Raw genomic sequence first — 25,067 nt, 5'->3', positions numbered from 1 at the left:
TTGAAAATTATCCTTATATAGAAATGAACAAGAAGTCGCTGAACTGGAGATGCCTAGTCACACTGCCTTTGACTGGTGGAAATCCCAGTAGGGCTGAGACATGACTTGACCAACACTTTCCCCACAGCTTACCTGCGGTGTATGTCAACGAGTAACCAACGAGTAACAATTACCGGTAACTCCTACAACAGGGAGCAGAAGGTGGAGATGAAGCGATGGGGTTGGGAATGGGGAAGAGGAGGTGATTGGGATGGGGATGGGAATGGGGAAGGGGAGGTGATGGGATGGGTATGGGGTAAGGTTTAGCACTGCTTGCCTCGTATGGTGAACCCTGAAATCATCGTCAGAATTAAACAAAGTATACATAACACTAACTACGAAGAAAGGATGCAACAATTCCGCGATGAATGTTTAAAACTGTAAAGAAAATCATTCATCCATTCCGTCACTCACACTTGTCATGCAAACCCTAAGCTCTCGGGAATACGGACTGTAACCTCTCAAGGATACGGACCCAAAGCTCTCAAGAATACGGGACCCAAGCTCTATACGGACCCTAAGCTCTCGAAAATACGGGACCTAGGCTCTATACTGCCTAAGCTCTATACTGACCTTAAGCTCTGGAGAAGACGGGACCTAAGCTCTATACGGACCCTAAGCTCTCGAGAATACAGGACCTAAGCTCTATACTGACCCTAAGCTCTCGAGAATACGGGACCTAAGCTCTATACTGACCCTAAGCTCTCGTGAATGCGGGACCTAAGCTCTATACGGACCCTGAGCTCTCGAGAATACGGGACCTAAACTCTATACAGACCCTAAGCTCTGGAGAACACGGGACCTAAGCTTTCGAGAATACGGGACCAAGGCTAAGTTCTAATGTCTTTGATGACTTAGCTACCGGATCATTCATTCCATCACTCACTCACCCTTGCCATGCAGACCAGCGATGGGTCCTCAGACACGCTGGATCGTCTTCACTATCGATGGGTCTCGAGGATTTGTTGGCAGTGCCCTGAATCACTGTGCCATTCGCGCTGGTAGACTTACTCTGTTGTGGAGAGGTTTTTGTACTGGTACATTGATGATAGTTCAACGGGTGTTGTTGTGGAAATGCTTCAGGACAAGTGAGAAATTATACGCTGATGCCTCATTTAAGATGTAGATGATACCCCTTCGGCTGCTGTGTGGCTGCTGGTGATGGAAGGATTGTGGACATCTCTTTGAATAGTTTGCTCTTGTATTTTTTAAGACACAGAGGTGTTGCTGCTTGGGTTGCTGGAGAGCGAATGACTGTGGACACATGTCTGAAGTGTTTATACTCGTATATTGGTACTTCTTTAAAGACGAAAATGTTGCTGCTACCGCATCTTATGAGAGGATGGCCTGAACTCCGCGGAGAAACATCTTGGGGGGGGGAGGGGAGTATCCTGAGGGTCAGCGATACCCTGTGGGGTCATTGCTCTGTGACGTAGCCCACACTTACTTGTGAGGTGTGATGGGAAATAAACATCGCAAATTCTGTATCCCTCCCTCGCCAGATTACCTGTACCACTCCCTCGCCAGATTACCTCGTGTAGTGCATGTGTGTGCCTGTGTTTCCATCACAAAAACCAAAGCCAAAAGCCCAGCACATCTGCCGCCTCCCATCACTTAGAGACAGTCTGGAATATCAGAACCTGTCGTTGTTACTGTTCATTAGTGCAGCTTTAATGTTATAAAGGAACTGATTTTATTTTTATATTAACCCTTACACAAAGAGGGCTACTCATAAAATAATTAAAATCGTTTAGCAAAAGCAAGAACAAAATAGTTATGATTTCCTCACGTTCTGAAATAGTCACTGGCGACTTTTTAACCGTTCGCAGACGAGAGGCCACACATCTGAAGTGAATAGAAAGGCTTGGAGGCAGCAGCAGTGAAATAGTTGACATGTCTTTCATTAATTGATTAATTTTCAACCTCAGTTGACAAAAGGCTACGGCTGAACTAAAAAACTTTCCTGTTAATACCAAGAATTAAAGGTTACTATTTCTGTCGCGATTAGTAGTAGTGTTCGCTGTCCGTTTCCCTTTAATCCATATAGAAGTGGACCTTATTGTAGTTGTGGGATTGGTGATGATTATAGTGGTAATTGTGGTAGCAGTAAGGATGGTTATGGTAATTGGTGGTAGCAGTGATTATGATAGTGGTAGCTGCGGTAGTTATTAGATGACGGATCTAGTTGTAAGGTCATGACTTTCATGACAGCGACATTTGTGGCAGTGTTATGAATAGTTATTGTGATAATGACTAACATGATAGTGATAACTTACTATTAATAATGATGATTATGGCAGGTAAGTATGGTAGTGCTGAGAGTGGTAATGATGGTAGTGCTGATTATGGTGGTAGTGATAGCTGTGGCAGTAATAATGACTACCATGCACGTGGGCAGTAGTTGTGGAATCGTAATTATGGTAATAATGAATATGATGGAGGTCGTAGTTGAGGTAGTGATGTTTATGATAATGGTTTTTATTACGGTAGTGGTTATTAAGATGATAATGGTAACTGAAACTGTGGTAATAGTGATGGTAGTTGCAGTTGTGGTAGTGGTAACTGCAGCAGAAGATACTGGTGGTAGTGGCATTGATCATAATGGTGGTTGTAGTAAGGATGACGATATCGGTATCTGTAGTGATGATGTTCTGTTAATAGTATTGATGGTGATAATGGTAGTTGTTGTCTTTCAGAAGGAAGGAACGCGTAATGAAGAACTAGTACAAAGTCATATACGGTATTGGCTGTTCGGCACTAAGGCTGGCGCTGAAATAGTGTTGGCGATGAAGCAGCTTGGTGATGGAACGGTTTGACGTTAAAGCACAAGGAGCAAGGGAGGAAGGATCAGTGTCTTTGAGATGTCCTTAAATCATCCATGTCATCAAACCACATGTCTAACCTCATAGATGTGCAGAGATAATGAAGGCTGGAAGAAACAATGAAATATCAAGAAGAGAGATGGGACAGAATAGAAGAGCACAGTCAGGAGAGAAAGACTGGATATTGGATGGAAGGAATAATGAAGAATTAGCACCAGGCCATAATTTGGGTGTATTGCACTGTAGGATTAAAGGGAAGATAAGGCAAGAAGAAACGCAGAAAAGTTAAGATGAGAGGTAGGATAGAAGAACAGAAGAGGACATTAAAGAAAAAACGCCCCCTTGAGCCTCCTCATACGACAAGAAGGGATACTGGGAGTTTACGGGATCAAAGCTCTCAGGAATACAGACTCCAAGCTCTGGATAACGCTGGATCAAAGCTCTAAAGAGTGCGGACCCTAGTTTTCATAAAATACGGTGCATGAGTCCTAGAGCATATGGGAACTATGCTTTCGAGAATACGGGACGTAACGTCTTCGATCACGAGGCTCCTGGATCATTCATTTTATCGCTCGCTCACCTTTGCCATACAGACCAGCGATGGGTCCTCAGACACACTGGGCAAGGGAGACAATGGTCCTCGATTCATGGCTGCCGTATCATTCATTCCGTCACTAAATCATCCTTGCCTTGTGGACCAGCAAGGGTCCATCAGACACACTGAACTGTCGTCACAATCCAAGGTTCTCCAGGACTGGCTGCCGGTGCCCAAACTCGCTGTGTCACTCACTTCGGCAAACTTATTGTACTCTTTTTTTTTTGGACAGCTGTTGGTACAGCTACCTAGATGATAGCCCGACGAGTGTTGTGGGAATGTTTATCATTCCATCACTCACCCCTGACGTGGAGAGCAGCGATGAGTCCTCAGACACACTGGATCGTCACCATTAAAGCTTCGTCATGCATGGCCGCCGAACCACTCAATTCATCACTCACTCACCCTTGCCGTGCAGACCAGTGATGGGTCCTCAGACACACTGGGCAAGGGCAACCCAAGGTCCTCGATGCATGGCCGCCGGATCATTCATTCCATCACTCAGACTTGTCATGCAAACCTTAAGCTCTCGAGTATATGGGACCTAAGCTCTCGAGAATGCAGACCCCTAAACCCTCGAGAATACGGAGCCTAAGCTCTGGAGAATACGGGACCTAAGCTCTAAACGGACCTTAAACTCTCGAGAATATGGGTCCTAAGATCTATACATACCTAAGCTCTCGAGAATACGGGACCAAAGCTCTAAACGGACCCTAAGCTCTCGAGCATACGGGACGTAGGCTCTATACGACCCTAAGCTCTCGAGAATACGGGACCTAAGCTCTACACGGACCCTAAGCTCTCGAGAATACGGGACCAAAGCTCTAAACGGACCCTAAGCTCTCGAGCATAAGGGACGTAGGCTCTATACGACCCTAAGCTCTCGAGAATACGGGACCTAAGCTCTACACGGACCCTAAGCTCTCGTTAATACGGGACCAAAGCTCAATACAGATTCTAAGCTTCCGAAAATACTGGACCTAATCTATCAAGAATACCCACCCTAAGCTCTTGAAAATAATGACCCTAAGCTCTAACGTCTTTGATCACTTTGCAACCAGATCATTCATTCCATCACTCACTCACCCTTGCCGTGCAGACCAGCGATGGGTCCTCAGACACATTGGGCAAGGGCAACCCAAGGTCCTCGATGCATGGCCGCCGGATCATTCATTCCGTCACTCACTCACCCTTGCCGTGCAGACCAGCGATGGGTCCTCAGACACATTGGGCAAGGGCAACCCAAGGTCCTCGATGCATGGCCGCCGGATCATTCATCACTCACTCACCCTTGCCGTGCAGACCAGCGATGGGTCCTCAGACACGCTGGATCGTCTTCACTATCGAAGGTCCTCGAGGATTTGTTGGCAATGCACTGTGCCATTCGCCCTGGTAGACTTACTCTGTTGTGGAGAGGGTTTTGTACTGGTACATTGATGATAATTCGACGGGTGTTGTTGTGGGAATGCTTCAGGACAAGTGAGAAGTTATACGCTGATGCCTCATTTAAGATGTAGATGATACCCCTTCGGCTGCTGTGTGGCTGCTGGTATTGGAAGGATTGTGGACACCTCTTTGAATGGTTTTCTTTTGTATTTTTTACGACACGGAGATGTTGCTGCTTGGGCTGCTGGAGAGCGAATGACTGTTGACACTTGTTTTTAGGTATTTATATACTGGTACTTCTTTGAAGACTAAAATGTTACTGCTACGGCTTCTCATGAGGGGATGGCCCGGACTCCGGCGAGATGCATCTTGGGTGGGGGGAGTATCCTGAGGGTCAGAGATACCCTGCGGGGTCATTACTCCGTGACGTAGCCCACACTTGTTTGTGAGGTGTGATGGGAAGAAAACATCACAAGTTCTGTACCCCACCCTCTCCCTCGCCAGATTACCTCATATACTGTATGTGTGTGCCTGTGCATCCACTACCAAAACCAAAGCCATGTAGCCCAGCACATCTGCCGCCGCGCATCACTTATAGACAGTCTGGAATATCAAAACCTGTCAATGTTACTGTTCATTAGTGCAGCTTAAATGTTATATAGGAACTGATTTTAGTTTTTATTAACCCTTTCGCAACCAGGGCTACTCATAATATAATTAAAATCGTTTAGCAAAAGCCAGAATGAAATAGGTATGGTTTTTCACGTTCTGATGTAGTCACTGGCGACTTTTTAACCGTTCGCCGACGAGAGGCCACACATTTGAAGTGAATAGAAAGGCTTGGAGGCAGCAGCAGTGAAATAGTTGACATTTCTTTCATTGAACGATTAATTTTCAACCTGAGATGACAAAAGGCTACGCCTGAACTGAAAAAGTTTCCAGAAAATAACAAGAATTAAAGGTTACTATTTCTGTCGCCATTAGTAGTAGTGTTCGCTATCCGTTTCCCTTTAATCCTTACAGAAGTGGACCTTATTGTAGTTGTGGGAGTGGTGATGATTATAGTGGTAGTTGTGGTAGCAGTAAGGATGGCTATGGTAACTGGTGGTAGCAATGATTATGATAGTGATAGATGCGGTAGTTATTAGATGATGGATCAAGTTGTAAGGTCATGACTTCCATGACAGGGACATTTGTGGCAGAGTTATGAATAGTTATTGTGATAATAATGACTAACTTGATAGTCCTTAGTCCTTACATACTCTTGGTAGTGATGATTATGGCAGTTTAGTCCTTACATACTCTTGATAGTGGTGATTATGACAGTTATGTATGGTAGTGTTGACGGTGGTAATGATGGCAGTGCTGATTATGATGGTACTGATAGCTGTGGTAGTAATGACTACCATGCACGTGGGCAGTAGTTGTGGAACCGTAATTATGGTAATAATGAATATGATGAAGGCCATAGTTGAGGTAGTGATGTTTATGATAATGGTATTTGTTATGGTAGTGGTTATTAAGATGATAATGGTAACTGATACTGTGGTAATAGTGATGGTAGTTGCAGTTGTGGTAGTGGTAATTGCAGCAGAAGATACTGGTGGTAGTGGCATTGATCATAGTGGTGGCTGTAGTAAGGATGACGATATCGGTATCTGTAGTGATGATGTTCTCTTAATAGTATTGATGGTGATAATGGTAGTTGGTGTCTTAATAGTACTGATAATGTTGGTAGTTGGTGTGTTAATAGTAATGATGATGATGGTAGTTGTTGTCTTAATAGTATTAATGATGATGATGGTAGTTGTTGTCTTAATAGTAATGATGATGATGGTAGTTGGTGTGCTAATAGTAATGATGATGATGGTAGTTGGTGTGCTAATAGTAATGATGATGATGGTAGTTGGTGTGTTAATAGTAATGATGATGATGGTAGTTGGTGTGCTAATAGTAATGATGATGATGGTAGTTGGTGTGCTAATAGTAATGATGATGATGGTAGTTGGTGTGTTAATAGTAATGATGATGATGGTAGTTGGTGTGTTAATAGTAATGATGATGATGGTAGTTGGTGTGCTAATAGTAATGATGATGATGGTAGTTGGTGTGTTAATAGTAATGATGATGATGGTAGTTGGTGTGTTAATAGTAATGATGATGATGGTAGTTGGTGTGTTAATAGTAATGATGATGATGGTAGTTGGTGTGTTAATAGTAATGATGATGAAGGTAGTTGGTGTGCTAATAGTAATGATGATGATGGTAGTTGGTGTGTTAATAGTAATGATGATGATGGTAGTTGGTGTGTTAATAGTAATGATGATGATGGTAGTTGGTGTGTTAATAGTAATGATGATGATGGTAGTTGTGTTAATAGTAATGATGATGATGGTAGTTGGTGTGTTAATAGTAATGATGATGATGGTAGTTGTGTTAATAGTAATGATGATGATGGTAGCTGGTGTGTTAATAGTAATGATGATGATGGTAGTTGGTGTGCTAATAGTAATGATGATGATGGTAGTTGGTGTGCTAATAGTAATGATGATGATGGTAGTTGGTGTGTTAATAGTAATGATGATGATGGTAGTTGGTGTGTTAATAGTAATGATGATGATGGTAGTTGGTGTGCTAATAGTAATGATGATGATGGTAGTTGGTGTGTTAATAGTAATGATGATGATGGTAGTTGGTGTGCTAATAGTAATGATGATGATGGTAGTTGGTGTGCTAATAGTAATGATGATGATTGTAGTTGGTGTGCTAATAGTATTGATGATGATGGTAGTTGGTGTGTTAATAGTAATGATGATGATGGTAGTTGGTGTGTTAATAGTAATGATGATGAAGGTAGTTGGTGTGCTAATAGTAATGATGATGATGGTAGTTGGTGTGTTAATAGTAATGATGATGATGGTAGTTGGTGTGTTAATAGTAATGATGATGATGGTAGTTGGTGTGTTAATAGTAATGATGATGATGGTAGTTGTGTTAATAGTAATGATGATGATGGTAGTTGGTGTGTTAATAGTAATGATGATGATGGTAGTTGTGTTAATAGTAATGATGATGATGGTAGCTGGTGTGTTAATAGTAATGATGATGATGGTAGTTGGTGTGCTAATAGTAATGATGATGATGGTAGTTGGTGTGCTAATAGTAATGATGATGATGGTAGTTGGTGTGTTAATAGTAATGATGATGATGGTAGTTGGTGTGTTAATAGTAATGATGATGATGGTAGTTGGTGTGCTAATAGTAATGATGATGATGGTAGTTGGTGTGTTAATAGTAATGATGATGATGGTAGTTGGTGTGCTAATAGTAATGATGATGATGGTAGTTGGTGTGCTAATAGTAATGATGATGATGGTAGTTGGTGTGTTAATAGTAATGATGATGATGGTAGTTGGTGTGTTAATAGTAATGATGTTGATGGTAGTTGGTGTGCTAATAGTAATGATGATGATGGTAGTTGGTGTGCTAGTAGTAATGATGATGATGGTAGTTGGTGTGTTAATAGTAATGATGATGATGGTAGTTGGTGTGTTAATAGTAATGATGATGATGGTAGTTGGTGTGTTAATAGTAATGATGATGATGGTAGCTGGTGTGTTAATAGTAATGATGATGATGGTAGTTGGTGTGCTAATAGTAATGATGATGATGGTAGTTGGTGTGCTAATAGTAATGATGATGATGGTAGTTGGTGTGTTAATAGTAATGATGATGATGGTAGTTGGTGTGTTAATAGTAATGATGATGATGGTAGTTGGTGTGCTAATAGTAATGATGATGATGGTAGTTGGTGTGTTAATAGTAATGATGATGATGGTAGTTGGTGTGCTAATAGTAATGATGATGATGGTAGTTGGTGTGTTAATAGTAATGATGATGATGGTAGTTGGTGTGTTAATAGTAATGATGATGATGGTAGTTGGTGTGCTAATAGTAATGATGATGATGGTAGTTGGTGTGTTAATAGTAATGATGATGATGGTAGTTGGTGTGCTAATAGTAATGATGATGATGGTAGTTGGTGTGTTAATAGTAATGATGATGATGGTAGTTGGTGTGTTAATAGTAATGATGATGATGGTAGTTGGTGTGTTAATAGTAATGATGATGATGGTAGTTGGTGTGCTAATAGTAATGATGATGATGGTAGTTGGTGTGTTAATAGTAATTATGATGATGGTAGTTGGTGTGCTAATAGTAATGATGATGATGGTAGTTGGTGTGCTAATAGTAATGATGATGATGGTAGGTGGTGTGTTAAGCATCCGTACATGCTAACTAATAAGGCCAGACTTCCTTGGTCCTTAACATTGTCAAGATGATGTAGTGGACCTGTTCACTGCTGCTTCCCTATGTTTGTAGGTATATGTATAATACTGCGCCTGTTGTGACTTACATTGCATACAGGGTCACATACAATTGATTATGATATACAGCATAGTTCAGCATTTTATCAGTACAACACTTGTATGATTATGATATGCAGCATAGTTCAGCATTTTATCAGTACAACACTTGTATGATTATGATATACAGCATAGTTCAGCATTTTATCAGTACAACACTTGTATGATTATGATATGCAGCATAGTTCAGCATTTTATCAGTACAACACTTGTATGATTATGATATGCAGCATAGTTCAGCATTTTATCAGTACAACACTTGTATGATTATGATATGCAGCATAGTTCAGCATTTTATCAGTACAACACTTGTATGATTATGATATACAGCATAGTTCAGCATTTTATCAGTACAACACTTGTATGATTATGATATGCAGCATAGTTCAGCATTTTATCAGTACAACACTTGTATGATTATGATATGCAGCATAGTTCAGCATTTTATCAGTACAACACTTGTATGATTATGATATGCAGCATAGTTCAGCATTTTATCAGTACAACACTTGTATGATTATGATATGCAGCATAGTTCAGCATTTTATCAGTACAACACTTGTATGATTATGATATGCAGCATAGTTCAGCATTTTATCAGTACAACACTTGTATGATTATGATATGCAGCATAGTTCAGCATTTTATCAGTACAACACTTGTATGATTATGATATGCAGCATAGTTCAGCATTTTATCAGTACAACACTTGTATGATTATGATATGCAGCATAGTTCAGCATTTTATCAGTACAACACTTGTATGATTATGATATGCAGCATAGTTCAGCATTTTATCAGTACAACACTTGTATGATTATGATATGCAGCATAGTTCAGCATTTTATCAGTACAACACTTGTATGATTATGATATGCAGCATAGTTCAGCATTTTATCAGTACAACACTTGTATGATTATGATATGCAGCATAGTTCAGCATTTTATCAGTACAACACTTGTATGATTATGATATGCAGCATAGTTCAGCATTTTATCAGTACAACACTTGTATGATTATGATATGCAGCATAGTTCAGCATTTTATCAGTACAACACTTGTATGATTATGATATGCAGCATAGTTCAGCATTTTATCAGTACAACACTTGTATGATTATGATATGCAGCATAGTTCAGCATTTTATCAGTACAACACTTGTATGATTATGATATGCAGCATAGTTCAGCATTTTATCAGTACAACACTTGTATGATTATGATATGCAGCATAGTTCAGCATTTTATCAGTACAACACTTGTATGATTATGATATGCAGCATAGTTCAGCATTTTTATCAGTACAACACTTGTATGATTATGATATGCAGCATAGTTCAGCATTTTATCAGTACAACACTTGTATGATTATGATATGCAGCATAGTTCAGCATTTTATCAGTACAACACTTGTATGATTATGATATGCAGCATAGTTCAGCATTTTATCAGTACAACACCTGTATGATTATGATATGCAGCATAGTTCAGCATTTTATCAGTACAACACTTGTATGATTATGATATGCAGCATAGTTCAGCATTATATAAGTACAACACTTGTATGATTATGATATGCAGCATAGTTCAGCATTTTTATCAGTACAACACTTGTATGATTATGATATGCAGCATAGTTCAGCATTTTATCAGTACAACACTTGTATGATTATGATATGCAGCATAGTTCAGCATTTTATCAGTACAACACTTGTATGATTATGATATGCAGCATAGTTCAGCATTTTATCAAGTACAACACCTGTATGATTATGATATGCAGCATAGTTCAGCATTTTATCAGTACAACACTTGTATGATTATGATATGCAGCATAGTTCAGCATTTTATCAGTACAACACTTGTATGATTATGATATGCAGCATAGTTCAGCATTTTATCAGTACAACACTTGTATGATTATGATATGCAGCATAGTTCAGCATTTTATCAGTACAACACTTGTATGATTATGATATGCAGCATAGTTCAGCATTTTATCAGTACAACACCTGTATGATTATGATATGCAGCATAGTTCAGCATTTTATCAGTACAACACTTGTATGATTATGATATGCAGCATAGTTCAGCATTTTATCAGTACAACACTTGTATGATTATGATATGCAGCATAGTTCAGCATTTTATCAGTACAACACTTGCATAGTAGTAATGTGTTTTAGAGAACCAAAGGTAGTTGTGAGAATGCCCTAAACCAAAGTAAACAACAGACCTAGTTGGTTGTAACAAAATTATTATTTCGACAAAAAGATTTGGCAATGGTCTACTTTATGATTAACTCCCAGGTTCCTGTGAATCACTCCCAACTAAATAAAATCTGTTGGCGTTAGTTGGAATAGAGTACTAGAGTTTTCCGAACATGGGAGGGTTTTTGATGGCAGTGATTCTCTTACTTACACACCCGAATAAAATCATCTGATATTATGCTTGTTATAGTAGAATTTGCTCGACCGTTAGAGGACTAAAGAAAGGCTAGTAAGGGGGAAAAAAACTTACCCTTCATATCATTCGTTAATTGTTTCATCTGATGACAGCAAGAAATTACAAGAAATAGCATGCCGTATTGAGATTTTATGATAAATTAGGAGTGGAAATATTATCTGTTGTTACTATAAACGAAAAGGTACAATAAGAACAGGAGTGAGAAATACAGTGGTCAGATTAGGATGAAGTGAAGGTTTTCGTCTGAGAAAGAAAAATTTAGAACATGCAGTGTGCATGAAGGTGGATGACGATGGGGCAATGTAAGGCAGGCGATGTAGTATTGGGTGAGAAATAATGTGCTGTAATCTCTCCACTCTTCCCTCCCCATTCTTTCCCCTTCCTCCCCTCCCTTCATCCCTCTCTCTACTCCACCTAATACCTACAGTAACTCTTTCTCAACCACCAAACAGTAGCGAATAAATACTTTGTCAGGGACGGCACGAAAACTAATGAAACTGTCAGCCTCTAAAGCTGCTCCTGTATGCAAGCCGCGTGTGAGTCAGTGTTTAATAATCGTTTGCCCCTGAGGGTTCCAGCCTTTTGTTTTCAGGGTTGTTCAGTGTTGCGGAAGTTAAGTCACTTGTGGTAGCAGTTCACAGGGGTTGGGTTTGAATGGGAGAGGGATTGAAAAGGTTATGAAATGGATTGTACACTGTAATAAGGAATACGTTTGTGTGTGTGTGTAGTCGTGCTGCCGTTATCTTCTTTCCTTATGTTTTTTTTTCCTCCTCCTCCTCCTCCTCCTCGTCATCATTGTTGTTGTCGTCGTCGTCGTCACCACCACCTACAGACACTCAGTCGTCCTTCTTCCCTGTCTCCGATCTCCCCATAACCCACCCCTGCCATCATTCAAAAGTCACCTACCCCATCCCCTCCTTATCCCTACCTGTTCCTGTCCTGCCAAGTCATCCTCCTTCTTTCTTCCATTCTCTAACACATTCCTTCTTCTTCCACCTCCTCCCCAGCAGATCCGGTCATCCAGGGGCAAGTGGTAAGCGGTAACTATATATGGTCAAAACGCCGGCTTGTCTCATAGGGTGCTGGTGTCAACATCTCTTAACTCGCTGGTGGCTACGTCCCTCCCCCACCTCACGCCACCCACTAACCACCACCACATATTTCTCAGCCGTAACCACTCACCCAGACGATGTATTTTTGTTATTTTCTTTATTATTGCTTCGACCAAACGATTTTAACTTAGGAAAGAAGCCGGAAAGAATCTTAATGCTGGTGGGATCAGTAAATGCCATATCTAATTCCTTCTGTTCAATAAGTTTCTCTTAGTTGAATCACATTGTCTTGAGAACGAAGTATAAGACGTCCTGGAACTAAAGGTGTTAATAATATTGGTTCTCTGGCTCGTTATTTACTGAGATAAGCTTCACGGTATATGTGTACGGTGATGGGGTGGGTTTTGAAGGTCGTGGGTGGAGTGGGTGGATGTGGGTGGTGGATGGAACGAGAGAAAGACCTGAATGGTACCGGTTGATGTGGTGACGTTTTGAGAGAGAGAGAGAGAGAGAGAGAGAGAGAGAGAGAGAGAGAGAGAGAGAGAGAGAGAGAGAGAGAGAATCAGGTGTAGTGCATAAAACTCCAGTTATGGATATCTCTCTGTTTGTGTGTATAAATGATAGTGGAGGTAACAGGTTGGACTTGCATATTAGGCAGCTCTACAGCTATACTCGTGTGTGTGGGGGGAGGTGGCGACTTTTTGGAACATGCGGAAGTGCAGTAAAATATTGAAGAGATTAAATATAGGCATTAACATACAGCAGACAGACAGCTCGCGCGCACACACACACACACACACACACACACACACACACACACACACACACACACACACACACACAAAGCAGTGCACATCTATTCATTCGCTCACACTTAAATACCATTACATCATCTCTATCCCCTGAACCACTTAACATCGATAATTTTACCACCAGTCTGCCACCTACAGTTTATGTGCACCATCTCCAAATGTTATGGTGCAAGAGGCTCTGATGATATCTGAAATTATTAATACAGGTCGTGGTGTCCAACAAAGATAACAGTTAATGTGAATATTATATGACAACAGTGCCGACTAGGAAATGTCAAAAGCATGAGATACAATACATTCCCATGAAAGTAAACCTGCCATCGTGGGTTGGAATCGTTAGACATTTTGCGATGGCCAGCGTCTGTGGTGCTGGATCGTCTCGTTTGAAGTGTGAACCGGTACTTTTTGGATGGACACTGTGGCCCTGGTGGTTATGGAGTGGCCAGTGGATGGATACTGTGGCCCTGGTGGTTATGGAGTGGCCAGTGGATGGACACTGTAGCCCTGGTGGTTATGGAGTGGCCAGTGGATGGACACTGTAGCCCTGGTGGTTATGGAGTGACCAGTGGATGGACACTGTGGCCCTGGTGGTTATGGAGTGGCCAGTGGATGGACACTGTGGCCCTGGTGGTTATGGAGTGGCCAGTGGATGGATACTGTGGCCCTGGTGGTTATGGAGTGGCCAGTGGATGGACACTGTAGCCCTGGTGGTTATGGAGTGGCCAGTGGATGGACACTGTAGCCCTGGTGGTTATGGAGTGACCAGTGGATGGACACTGTGGCCCTGGTGGTTATGGAGTGGCCAGTGGATGGACACTGTGGCCCTGGTGGTTATGGAGTGGCCAGTGGATGGACACTGTGGCCATGGTGGAGAATCTGTACCTCGAAAAAGTGGCCTGGAAGGGAGAGGAGATATACTTACAATGACTTGCTTGGTCTTGCTACCCCAAGCAGATTTGTTCAACTTACGAGAAACCCTTGGCAGCGAAGAGTATTTAAGAAGTTTATATTAACTTTAGAACCTGATGGTGTCTTTCTTATCAAAGTGTCGCTGTAGCCAGACTTTCATGTTCAGCTTGGAAGAGGCCTATAAACTGTACTGATCGCGTTACTTGAAGTGAATAGGTCCCAGTGAGCAAGACGAGACCAGGAGACAGGGCAGCAGGAGGTTTTGGAGAAGTGAGCTTGCCAATTCAATGCCAAGCAAGGGAAAGGTAGTAGGGCAGCAGGATGTACAGGAGAACTGAAAGTTGATAGTACATAGCCAAAAGAAGGATGGGTATAAGACAAGAGGTTATGAAGTAGTCAGGATGGTCAGTACACAGCTAAGGGAAGAAGTGTAAGGGCAGCAGGAGATAATGGGGAAATGAAGATTATCAGTGCATACCTAAATGGAGGGAAAAGCATTAGGATTGGCAGTGGTGGAGGGGGATGGGTAGATTAGGATAGGATTGGAATCTGAGAGGGAAACGAGGAAGAAAAGTGGCAAAATGAAACAGATGAAGAATTAGGGTGACACGGAGAAGAGGGAATGAAGTTAAAACATGCATAAGAAAGAAGTATGTAATTTGGGACTGAGTTTCAGCCTGAGATTATGATTAATGAGAAAAGGACAATATCAAAGGGACTGAAGGATATAACGTTGACAGAGCCTGTAACTAAATGTGTGGAAGTGTTAATGAATATAGAGTGAAGATGGCGGATAAAGCGAAAGAATCACAATAGGAGTGGTAGATATAAAAGATACAAGAAATCAGGTACTGCATTTTCTGTTTAAAGGTAGTCATGGCAGGTTGAGTTTACATAAGTTAAGTTAGGTTAGGTTTCTTTGAATTAAGTTAGCTTAAGTTAATTGGGAGATAGGCTAGTATTTCTATCATCTTAATATCACCCATCCTTTAGCCTGGCCTCTTACTACCCAATATATTCATTAAATACCCCTCACACCACCCCCACCATCCCACCCACCCATCGTGATTGGCCAGTCCGGTAAATTTTAGTTGCCTGTTACCGTCGGACAATAAGAATGGGAATTTCGCCTCCCGAAAGTTAAGCGACCATCATTTTGAAAGAGTTCGGTTGCTGATGTGTGTTGCTGATGTTTAACAAACATGAAAAGACGATTACATGTTCGACAGAGGGACAGTTTGTCTTCATTTCCAAAGATGGTGGGAGGTTGCATGTTTACAATCGCGTGTGCTGGAAGCACAGCGAATGGAATATTTTGATTGATTGATTGTGTGTGTGTGTGTGTGTGTGTGTGTGTGTGTGTGTGTGTGTGTGTGTGTGTGTATGATCCCTAACACAAAGAGTTTTTATCTGTTTTTAACCAGTCTTTTTAAAATGTTCAGGGTCGGCCAAAGGGTTGCCGCAAATTTTTTTTTTTTTTTTTTTTTTTTTTTTTTTTTTTTTTTACATCAGATTGCTAAAAGTCAAGGCCACATGGCAATTAAAAATTGCACAGTTTTGATCCTGATTATACCATACTTGGTGGAGGAGTTCCAGGTAAACCAAAAACAATAGGATCTATATTGAGAACAATCAGTTAAAGGTCATAGTCACAGGGCTAGGTCAAAGCACGACATAAGTGTTTATGTGTGTGAACAAAACAACTGAAGCAGTTTTGATCCTACATAAACTAAACCTTGTGGAATGGTTCAGTGTAAATCTAGAGATTGACCTGTTGTTATTTAGAACAATAGGTGAAAGGTCATAGACACATTTTACGGCCATCTTAAACAGTTTTCCTCCAGATTTAATCAAACTTCTTTACAGGCGTTAGGCTGGGGCAAGAAAAAAGGAATTCGATTTTGAAAACAACTACTCAGAGGTAAAGGGCACACAGTGAGTTCAAATGTTCGACTCTGTAGCTCAGATAGTTTTGAATCGATTAAAAATAATCTTGGTAAAATGAGGAGATTCCATTTTGAAAACAACATGTCAAAGGCTAAGGTAAACAAAAGTACTTCTGATCAGACTTCAGTTAAACTTGGAAGGTTATAAGTCTAACAAGATAAATAATTCGGTTTTGAAAATATTCGGTCGAAAGTCTGGGTCAAAGTTGCGTCAAATTCTCTTTTTGTTTATTACTTTGGTTTTCAGTGCCATTCTCTTCCTGCTTGTGTTCAGGTATGCATGGCTGCAAGTATCTTAAAAGCTCACCAACTGACATTGACAAAAATATGCTGACTTCCTGAGAGTGCAGTATAGGAAGGAGTGTGCCACAGGACCTCTTTATCTCATCCTCTTCCCCCCCCCCTTTCTCTCTTTCTGCCCCATTGCTCATTCTTTTTCCTTTTCATTTTCCTCACATCTCTTCCTTTATTCTTTCCATTATTATCTCCCCCTTTCCCTTACCACTCCCCCTCCAGTGTAAATGCATCATCACCCCGCCACATAACACAACCACATCCATTTTCTCCACCCGGTCATTATAACTCCTCAGGATCGCAGGCCAAACTTATGTACTCTCATCGTATGCCGTTTCCTTCCATTGAATTCATTTTTTAGGCAGAAAATCCTTATATATGAACATTTCCCCTTGTCTCTTGCACCTTTTTCACTCCTCTCTCCCTATCTCCTTTCGCTTGTTACCTCTCCTGTCTTCTTTCTGTACCTTCTTTTCCCTATCTATTATCCCCGTCCTTTTCTTTATCATCAACTCGTTTTCCTGCTTACCTTTCCGTTTTTCTTTACTTACATCTCCCTCTCCCAATTGCATTTTTCTTCTTCATTCCTCTCCCCTTTGCCTCGTTATATCCCAATTCCTCATCCCTTTTTTTCATTATTTCCTGCCCATTCACTCTCTCCTTTCCTTTCCTCTCCACCCTTGTCTTTTTTACCGCCCTTCTTTCTACCTCTCCTTTGTTTTCATTCCTTCTTCCTGTCCATTCTTTCTCTCCTTTCCTTTCCTCTCTATCTTTTCTTTCCCTCTTAGACTGTACACCACTAGTTTTTTCCCCCTTCTTTTTTTCACATGTTTCTCTTCATGGACTGGCTGTCTAATAGATTTCTCACCCTGATTACATCTGCCGCCTCTGATCAGCTCCTGGTTTACCGCAGCCAACACGCCCTTTTTTTCCCCATTGTGAAGTCTCAATAATTCCCTAACACCCCGGCCTGATTGTTTTGCTGGGGTGAGACAGAAATAGTATCCTTGGCTTGTGTTTCTGTCGCTGTTTATGACCGTTTTCAATTACCTTTGCGGGTTTCTTTTTTTTTGTGGGTAGTGAGGGGTGGTGCGGATCTACCGACCCTCATCCAGGAGCCGTGTTCTCGAGGTGGCGGTCCGGTTATTATCAGTCGTATGTTACGCTTGTCATAAAAACACCAGGTACTGCACGCTGCCCGTCTCCTTCTTTCATACTGCAGAATCGTCATCATCATCATCATCATCATCATGATTGTTTTGTGATGATCAGGTTATCAAATACTATGATTAACGAGCAGCAATTGACGCTCCTCTGCCCGACGACGTCCTTTGTTCATTTCTGCCATATTAGCACCAACCCCGTTCTTCTCAGCGTATGAGTGCACCACAGCAGCAGACCTTCACTCATCACCCAGGTCCACATCCCCACGCCCAATCGCACCACACCAGCTTCCACGACACTCCCACACTACACCAAAACACACTGCTCTTCCTCTTCAACATCCTCTTCTTCGTTCCTGGCTAAGTAATGCAAAATATTTCTCATTGAACTCATGGCGAATAACGTAGTTATGCACCTAGTGTTACTTTTCTTGAACACTGAATCAAAAATATTATCCACTCGGCCTTTCTAATAAACCTACGTTACTGTTTACTGCACTGCATAGAGGTTTTCCCTCTATTTTCTGCGGGCTTTGGTTTATGGGGGGGGGGGTGGGGAAGGGATGACACCTCTTGTTTTCCCATCCGTGTTTCATGCTTCTGGAATATGTGCCACAGCCTACACTGTAATTAATGCTGTTGGTTGGACCAAAAGACATTATTATTTACTTTCCTTTGTACACCTTTATACCTCCACTCCCACCTCCGCTATTCACCCATCCCTTTCCTCCAGCCCTCTTACCCTCTCCTCTCTCCCGTCACTCTTCTCCCCGACCTGTTCTTTCCAACCCCTTGCAACCAACTCTGTCTCCTGTCATGCAGGTCCACTGTTAAACAAGTGCTGGAGAGGAACGCCTTCATGAGGAGACCAATTTAGTTGAACTGCTCTGCTGCCTGGTTATACAAACGTCTCTTAACTTGACTTTCTCCCTGTCCCCCGAACGGAGGATGGTAAGCTGGAGGAGGAAGGCATCTATCGCTACTTCAGTGGTCACTGCACCTCTGAACTGTCTGTATGCATCCCTCCACGTCCACGACGGGCGCGTAGCACCCGTCTAGCAACAAACTCTCATCCCTTTTCTGTCCAGCTCTCTAATGCAAGAGGTAGCCGTTACTTCCAGTCACTCATGAATGCAACAGGCCAACCCTGGAACTTCTGTATTTCCTACTGCCTATGATCTCCAGTCTTTCAGACGTAGTGTGTCCAGGCATCTCGAAATGAACGGATCTTGAATTTGGCTCTCCGTTATCTTTTTTTTTTTTCTTGGAGGGAACAATTTGCGGGTTCCTCGCCTTTGGTTCTTTCTTCCTTGCATTAAAGAAAAAAGCATCAACTTCCACTTCACTGTCTTCACATTAAGATGAGCCTGGGGTTACAAGTACTACAAACACCACCACCACCACCAAAACCACCACCGCTGTCGCCGCCGCCTCTCGGACCGCGTAGTTGATCTGCATTCCACACTTTATCCAGGTTTATGGTCTGCCGCGTGAGGTAATACACCGGCGTTCTCGGAGCGATGTTGGATATTATGTTTTGAGCGGTGTGTGTGTGTGTGTGTGTGTGTGTGTGTGTGTGTGTGTGTGTGTACTCGCCCAATATCAGTTTTCTTTGTATCATTCTTGCGTTTTAGTTTTCATTAGTATCAAAATGATTGAGTGTGCTGCCAGAGCTGCCTCCATAACTGTACTCAGACGTCTGTATTTATAATCTGTATAGAAACTGCCAGCATAGATCAGCCAGCCTATCTGTAAATAAGTATACCTTTCCGTGCAATTTGTCTATATGCCTTTGCTTGTATAGGCTTGGTAGGTGTCTCTTTTTCCTGCATTTCTGTCTTTATTTCCATGCAACGTTGGGTCTGGTTAGTACTTGGATGGGTGACCGCCTAGGAACACCAGATGCTGTTGGCATCCCTATGTGTCAAGTGGGGTTGGTGGAGGATTAGTGCCCCTCCCTGTAAAACAATTAACTCTAAGCCGTTGGCCACCCCGTTTGGGATACATGGCGTCTGGCAATGAATGAATGAATATCCGAACATAACCGCCATTTATTTACATCGTGATCAGCGCACCCTGAATCAGACCTCTCTCTCTACAGTAAGTCTCCCCTTACATATCCTTCCTCTACATCCCACTCACACACCATCCCCCATACACCTGTTTTCTTTGCATAATTTCGCCCAACACATCCTCGTCACATCATTTCACACAGTGTAAGAGAGCCCCGTTCCTGTAACCACTGATTTCCACCCATCCGGCCATAATTTTTCTATCTTTTCTATACTTAGACCTACAGTATTTACATCCCTCTGTCGCACCATTCCATTCAGCGTGAGTGAACCATCTTCCAGTAAACACTAATTTCCATACATCCTATATTCACATGTCCTCTTTCATATTCCTGCATAGGCGTATTAACAAACATTCCCGGCACACCTTTCCATTGTGTTTTATTATCGACTCCCTCTAATCATTAATTTCCACATATTCGTTCTTCATTTTTCTGCTCTCATATCCCTGCTTAGGCTTTTATCTATGTCTTCACCTTTCCATTTACACATCCCTGACCTTACTACTACACTCGTCTGTCCTTACCTACCCCTAGTTCCTTACACATGCATTCTCACTTACTCATCCCACTTCACAGCATCTGTTCCTGCAAGGCTGACACAGCCAGCAGATAACTAACCCAAAAGACAAACATTTCTATCCAAATATACCTGTTTGCACATCTCTCCACACACATCCTTTAACAGCTGACAACCAGCTAACCCGCATACCATATTTCTAACCCATATACCACATTTCCAGCCACATATTCCTGTTTACATGTCATTTGACACTCATCACTACAACCGTATCCGAGTCTCACCCATGTGTCCTAAAATATGCTATCATCTTACTCATACATTCCTTCCTAAATGTTTCAGCTCACATCATCCCTCTTAACACACCATACACCTCCCTACCCACTCATTCACCTTTACACTCCCACCACCACCACCAGAGACCTAATAAGCCAGCGTTCCTCGCCTGTATATGTCACAAATCTTACCCGTGATACGTCAAGCAAGTCGGTGGTGATGACGAGCAGAAAGTAATGAACAGATCCTGCTGGCTAGTCGTTTATCATGAGATGCAAATTACTAAGATCTAAGTCACCAGTATGTTGATATTATGATGCATTGCATCAGTATTATCCTTTTCTAGGATTTACTTCTCCTTTGATTCATATTTCATCAGAGATAAAAGAACCCTACCGTAATTCTCCTCATTCCCTGGGTAGGCCAACTTGGAAAAAGTGGGCATAGGATGATGAAAAGATGATGATGATAACGAGGAAGACGACGACGATGATTGATGATGATGATGATGATGATGAGGAGGAGGACGGTTATCATCATCATCATCATCATCGTTATTATTATTATTATTATTATTTTATTATTGTTGTTGTTTTCTAGTATTAATATTTTCACAGAGATGATATGGTAGAGAGAAGTGTGATGAATGGAGTGATTGGGTTTGGAATGGAAGTATGAGTTAAGGGCGAGGAGAAGATAGCAGGAGATACCGAAGAAAATTATTGGTGGTAGTAGTTACTCTAGGCCGAGGTGGAAGGAGAAATGAGGCATGGGAAGAGAGGTGGTGGGAAAGAGATGGAGATGGAGATGACGAAAGAAGAGAGATCTTGAACTGGCCGGGGTGAACGAGGGAAGAAACTGGTTGGGGAGAGGAGGAGAGAGGGATGATTAGAGGAAGCAGGGTACCGTAGTGGGTATGAGTGGGAGGAGAGGAGGCTGTGTGTGTGTGTGTGTGTGTGTGTGTGTGTGTGTGTGTGTGTGTGTGTGTGTGTGTGTTTTGACTATCAAGAGTTTTTGTCCCTCGGGGGGAATACAGTTTGTAGTCAGCTTTGTAGTTTGGTAATAAGAAGGGAGAGGGGTGTGATTCCACAAACCAGTTCTTAAGTGGATCACAGACTGTTGCAGAAGTTTGTCAGTTCTTTTCAAATCGAGGGTGGCGTTGGTTTGGGGGAGTGGATATAAATACTGACGGGGTAGACTGTTATCGGTAGTGGTTGGCTGGATTGACTTAAATTTTTACGTCTGAAAATAGCGTAGTGTAGAAAAAGTTCTGAAAATGGGCAGGGGATGATTAAGCAGTTGAAATTATTAAATGCTCCACTCGCCTGGCTCCCCCATTCATCCTGCCTCATAGCCTACCTGGAAGTAATGTGAGAGAGAGAGAGAGAGAGAGAGAGAGAGAGAGAGAGAGACTCAGATGTTATCAGGGATTAATGTATGTTCTTAGTATTCATGGTGGACGGGCTAGCGGTACAACAAGGCGAAACAAAAGAGCATCATCCAAGTGGACATACCACTGAAGCCGTCCCAAAAACTGAGTTAAGAGGAATCACATCTGTGCATTCCTAGACTCGTATTCTCATCGGTTAAGGAAGGCCCCCAACACCTTTTCCTTATCAATTTATTTTTGGGTGTGGGTGGTTAGTATCCTTTTGTGCGTTATTTATGCAGAGTATGGCGATATTGGAAGGATTTATATAACAGAATAGAACAGTCAAGTGTAATAAGCACAATAAATCGCCTAGGAAATGGTGTTAGGGAGCTTCCTCAACCGATAAGAATAGGGGCCCTAGTCACTCCAACCCACCTTTGCCTGTAGGTGTTTACTAAGCATACGATGTTATCCGACACTTGCCACCCACAGCGCCTGTACAGTAGAAAGTCATCCCTGTCCCATTGTGGTGGCCGCGGTAACCTTTTGTGTGCGAGTAACTGTTTACTACGCCTACACGATATTGCCCTCCTCCTCCCCCAGGCCCCCATCTTTGTTGCTGACACGGTAACTAATTGCCTCATCGCCCGGTCTTACATTACCTGCACCGCCAAGGCACCTGTTAATTTACGCTAGGTGAAGTGGAGGATATAATACAAAATGATGATGGGGTGACTATTTTTTTCTCCCCTGTGGCTTGTGTCTTGCTGGTGTTTCATATTGTTTCCACCATAATTTTTATGAACGCCAGTCATGAAAGAAATTAGGTCTATTATGAAATGGTCATGAACTGGTGGTGGTAAGTCTTAGCAGGAGACGTGAAAAGGAGAGTATTGATGAGATAGTGGACTTTTTTTTGCCTCTTTCGTATGTGTCTTGCTGGTGTTCCGTAGTGTCATCAACTTCACCTATTGCTTACCGCCATATGTGAAGGGGATCATGTATACTATGAAATGGTAATGAGGTGGTGGTACATTTTTTCTGGCTGGGGAGGTGAAGGGAATATCTTGTTGAGGTGCGGTGTTCCACTCTGTCATCATCTTTTACATGCCATTTAATATGAAGTCGTCCTGTTAGATTACCTTCAGTCCAGCTGTATTCGTCATGTATGTAATTTTATTGATTTATTTTATTCAGTCTTACCTTATCTTTTTTTTTTTTTTTTACATTTTTTTCAGTGCATACATGTCACCATTTTTCTCATCTCTGTCTCTGTCTGTCTGTCTGTCTGTCTGTCTGTCTGTCTCTCTCTCTCTCTCTCTATATATATATATATATATATATATATATATATATATACAGAGAGAGAGAGAGAGAGAGAGAGAGTATTATGTCAGCTAGGCAATCACGGAGTGTGTGTGTTCATAACCATCAACAAACGTGTAAATCCAATGTCGTACACATCTACACGCACGCGCACCAGCACACTCATAAGTCCCTGCCTTCACACACACACACACACACACACACACACACACACACACACACACACACACACACACACACACACGCACGCACGCACGCACGCACGCACGCACGCACACACGCACGCACGCACGCACGCACGCACGCACGCACGCACGCACGCACGCACGCACACACACACACACACACACACACACACACACACACACACACACACACACACACACACACACACACACACACACACACACACACACACACACACACACACACACACACACACACATGTTGCATCAGTTGATAGCAGACAGCCTAGCCGGGCAGACTATTTTACTGTGAGCTTGTAATAAACTCCTTATCTAGCTGTTTGTACACTGAGTTTCTATCACCAAAGTATTGCAAGTTACACACACACACACACACACACACACACACACACGGGGTCCGTGCATCTGATGTAGGACTCACGCAGCCTTAGTCTCGTCGTAAAATTAAGGCGACAAATGTGGCCAGATATCACACGCTCCTCCACCTTCCTTCTGTTGTCCATTCTTTCCCTTTCCTATTGCCCTTCTTCCTGTTTTTCTTCTTTTCTCCCTCCTCTCTTTTTCCTTTTCCCTTCTCCCTGCTTTTCCTTCTATCGTCCCTCTTTTCCATTTTCTCTTCACTTTCTCCCTGCTTTTCCATTTCTTCTCCCTTCTCTCCCTTTCCTAGTGCCCTTCTTGTTTTTCCTTCTTTCCTTCCTCATCTCCATTTCCTATTTCTTTCTTCCTTGCTTCATTCTTTTCCTCAAACCCCTCTACCCTCCACTGTCTCACACTTCCTTTTGGCTCTTGCCTCCCTCCTTCATGTTCTCTCCTCTCCCGTCCTTTTTCGCTTCATCCCCCTTTCTCCCCGCTCCTCTTTCCTTCCCTTCTATTCCTTCTCCCTCACTCTTCTTCTTTCCGCCGCCCTGCTTCCTTCCCGCGCCACTTCCTCTTTCCCACCGGTACTCCCCCGCCCCGTCCTCTGGCTATAGTACATCGGGTCTGCAAGTTGTCCCACACTCGTAGAATGACCAGTATAGAGGGAGACATAGTGAGGCAGTACATGAGGGAGGATAACGTGTTGTGGATAAGGAGGAGTCCATACCGAGTGGAGACAGATATACCTAAGGGTTTTATGCCCCGGTCACTCCTTGCAAGATGCGACGTCAGTTAACAGAAAATAAAATAAAGAGTCATATCGAGACTGATGCGGGCTCATCTTTCGCCCTGATCTACACCACAGAGTTACACCACAAGACGGGATATTACATGGTGAATAATAGTGTTTTGTGTGGCAGGTGAGGGAGGGACGAGGAATGGTGGTGGTGGGGTATGGTGGAGATGAGGGTTGACAGGGGACGGGTGGTGGTGTTGGTGGAGGGGAGGGAGAGGTAAGACTAAGAGTG

Source organism: Coenobita brevimanus, chromosome 93 (genome assembly GCF_032717465.1).
Source record: "Coenobita brevimanus isolate Jiangsu-jjx chromosome 93, ASM3271746v2, whole genome shotgun sequence".
NCBI lineage: Eukaryota > Metazoa > Arthropoda > Malacostraca > Decapoda > Coenobitidae > Coenobita > Coenobita brevimanus.
This window is presented reverse-complemented; position numbering follows the sequence as displayed.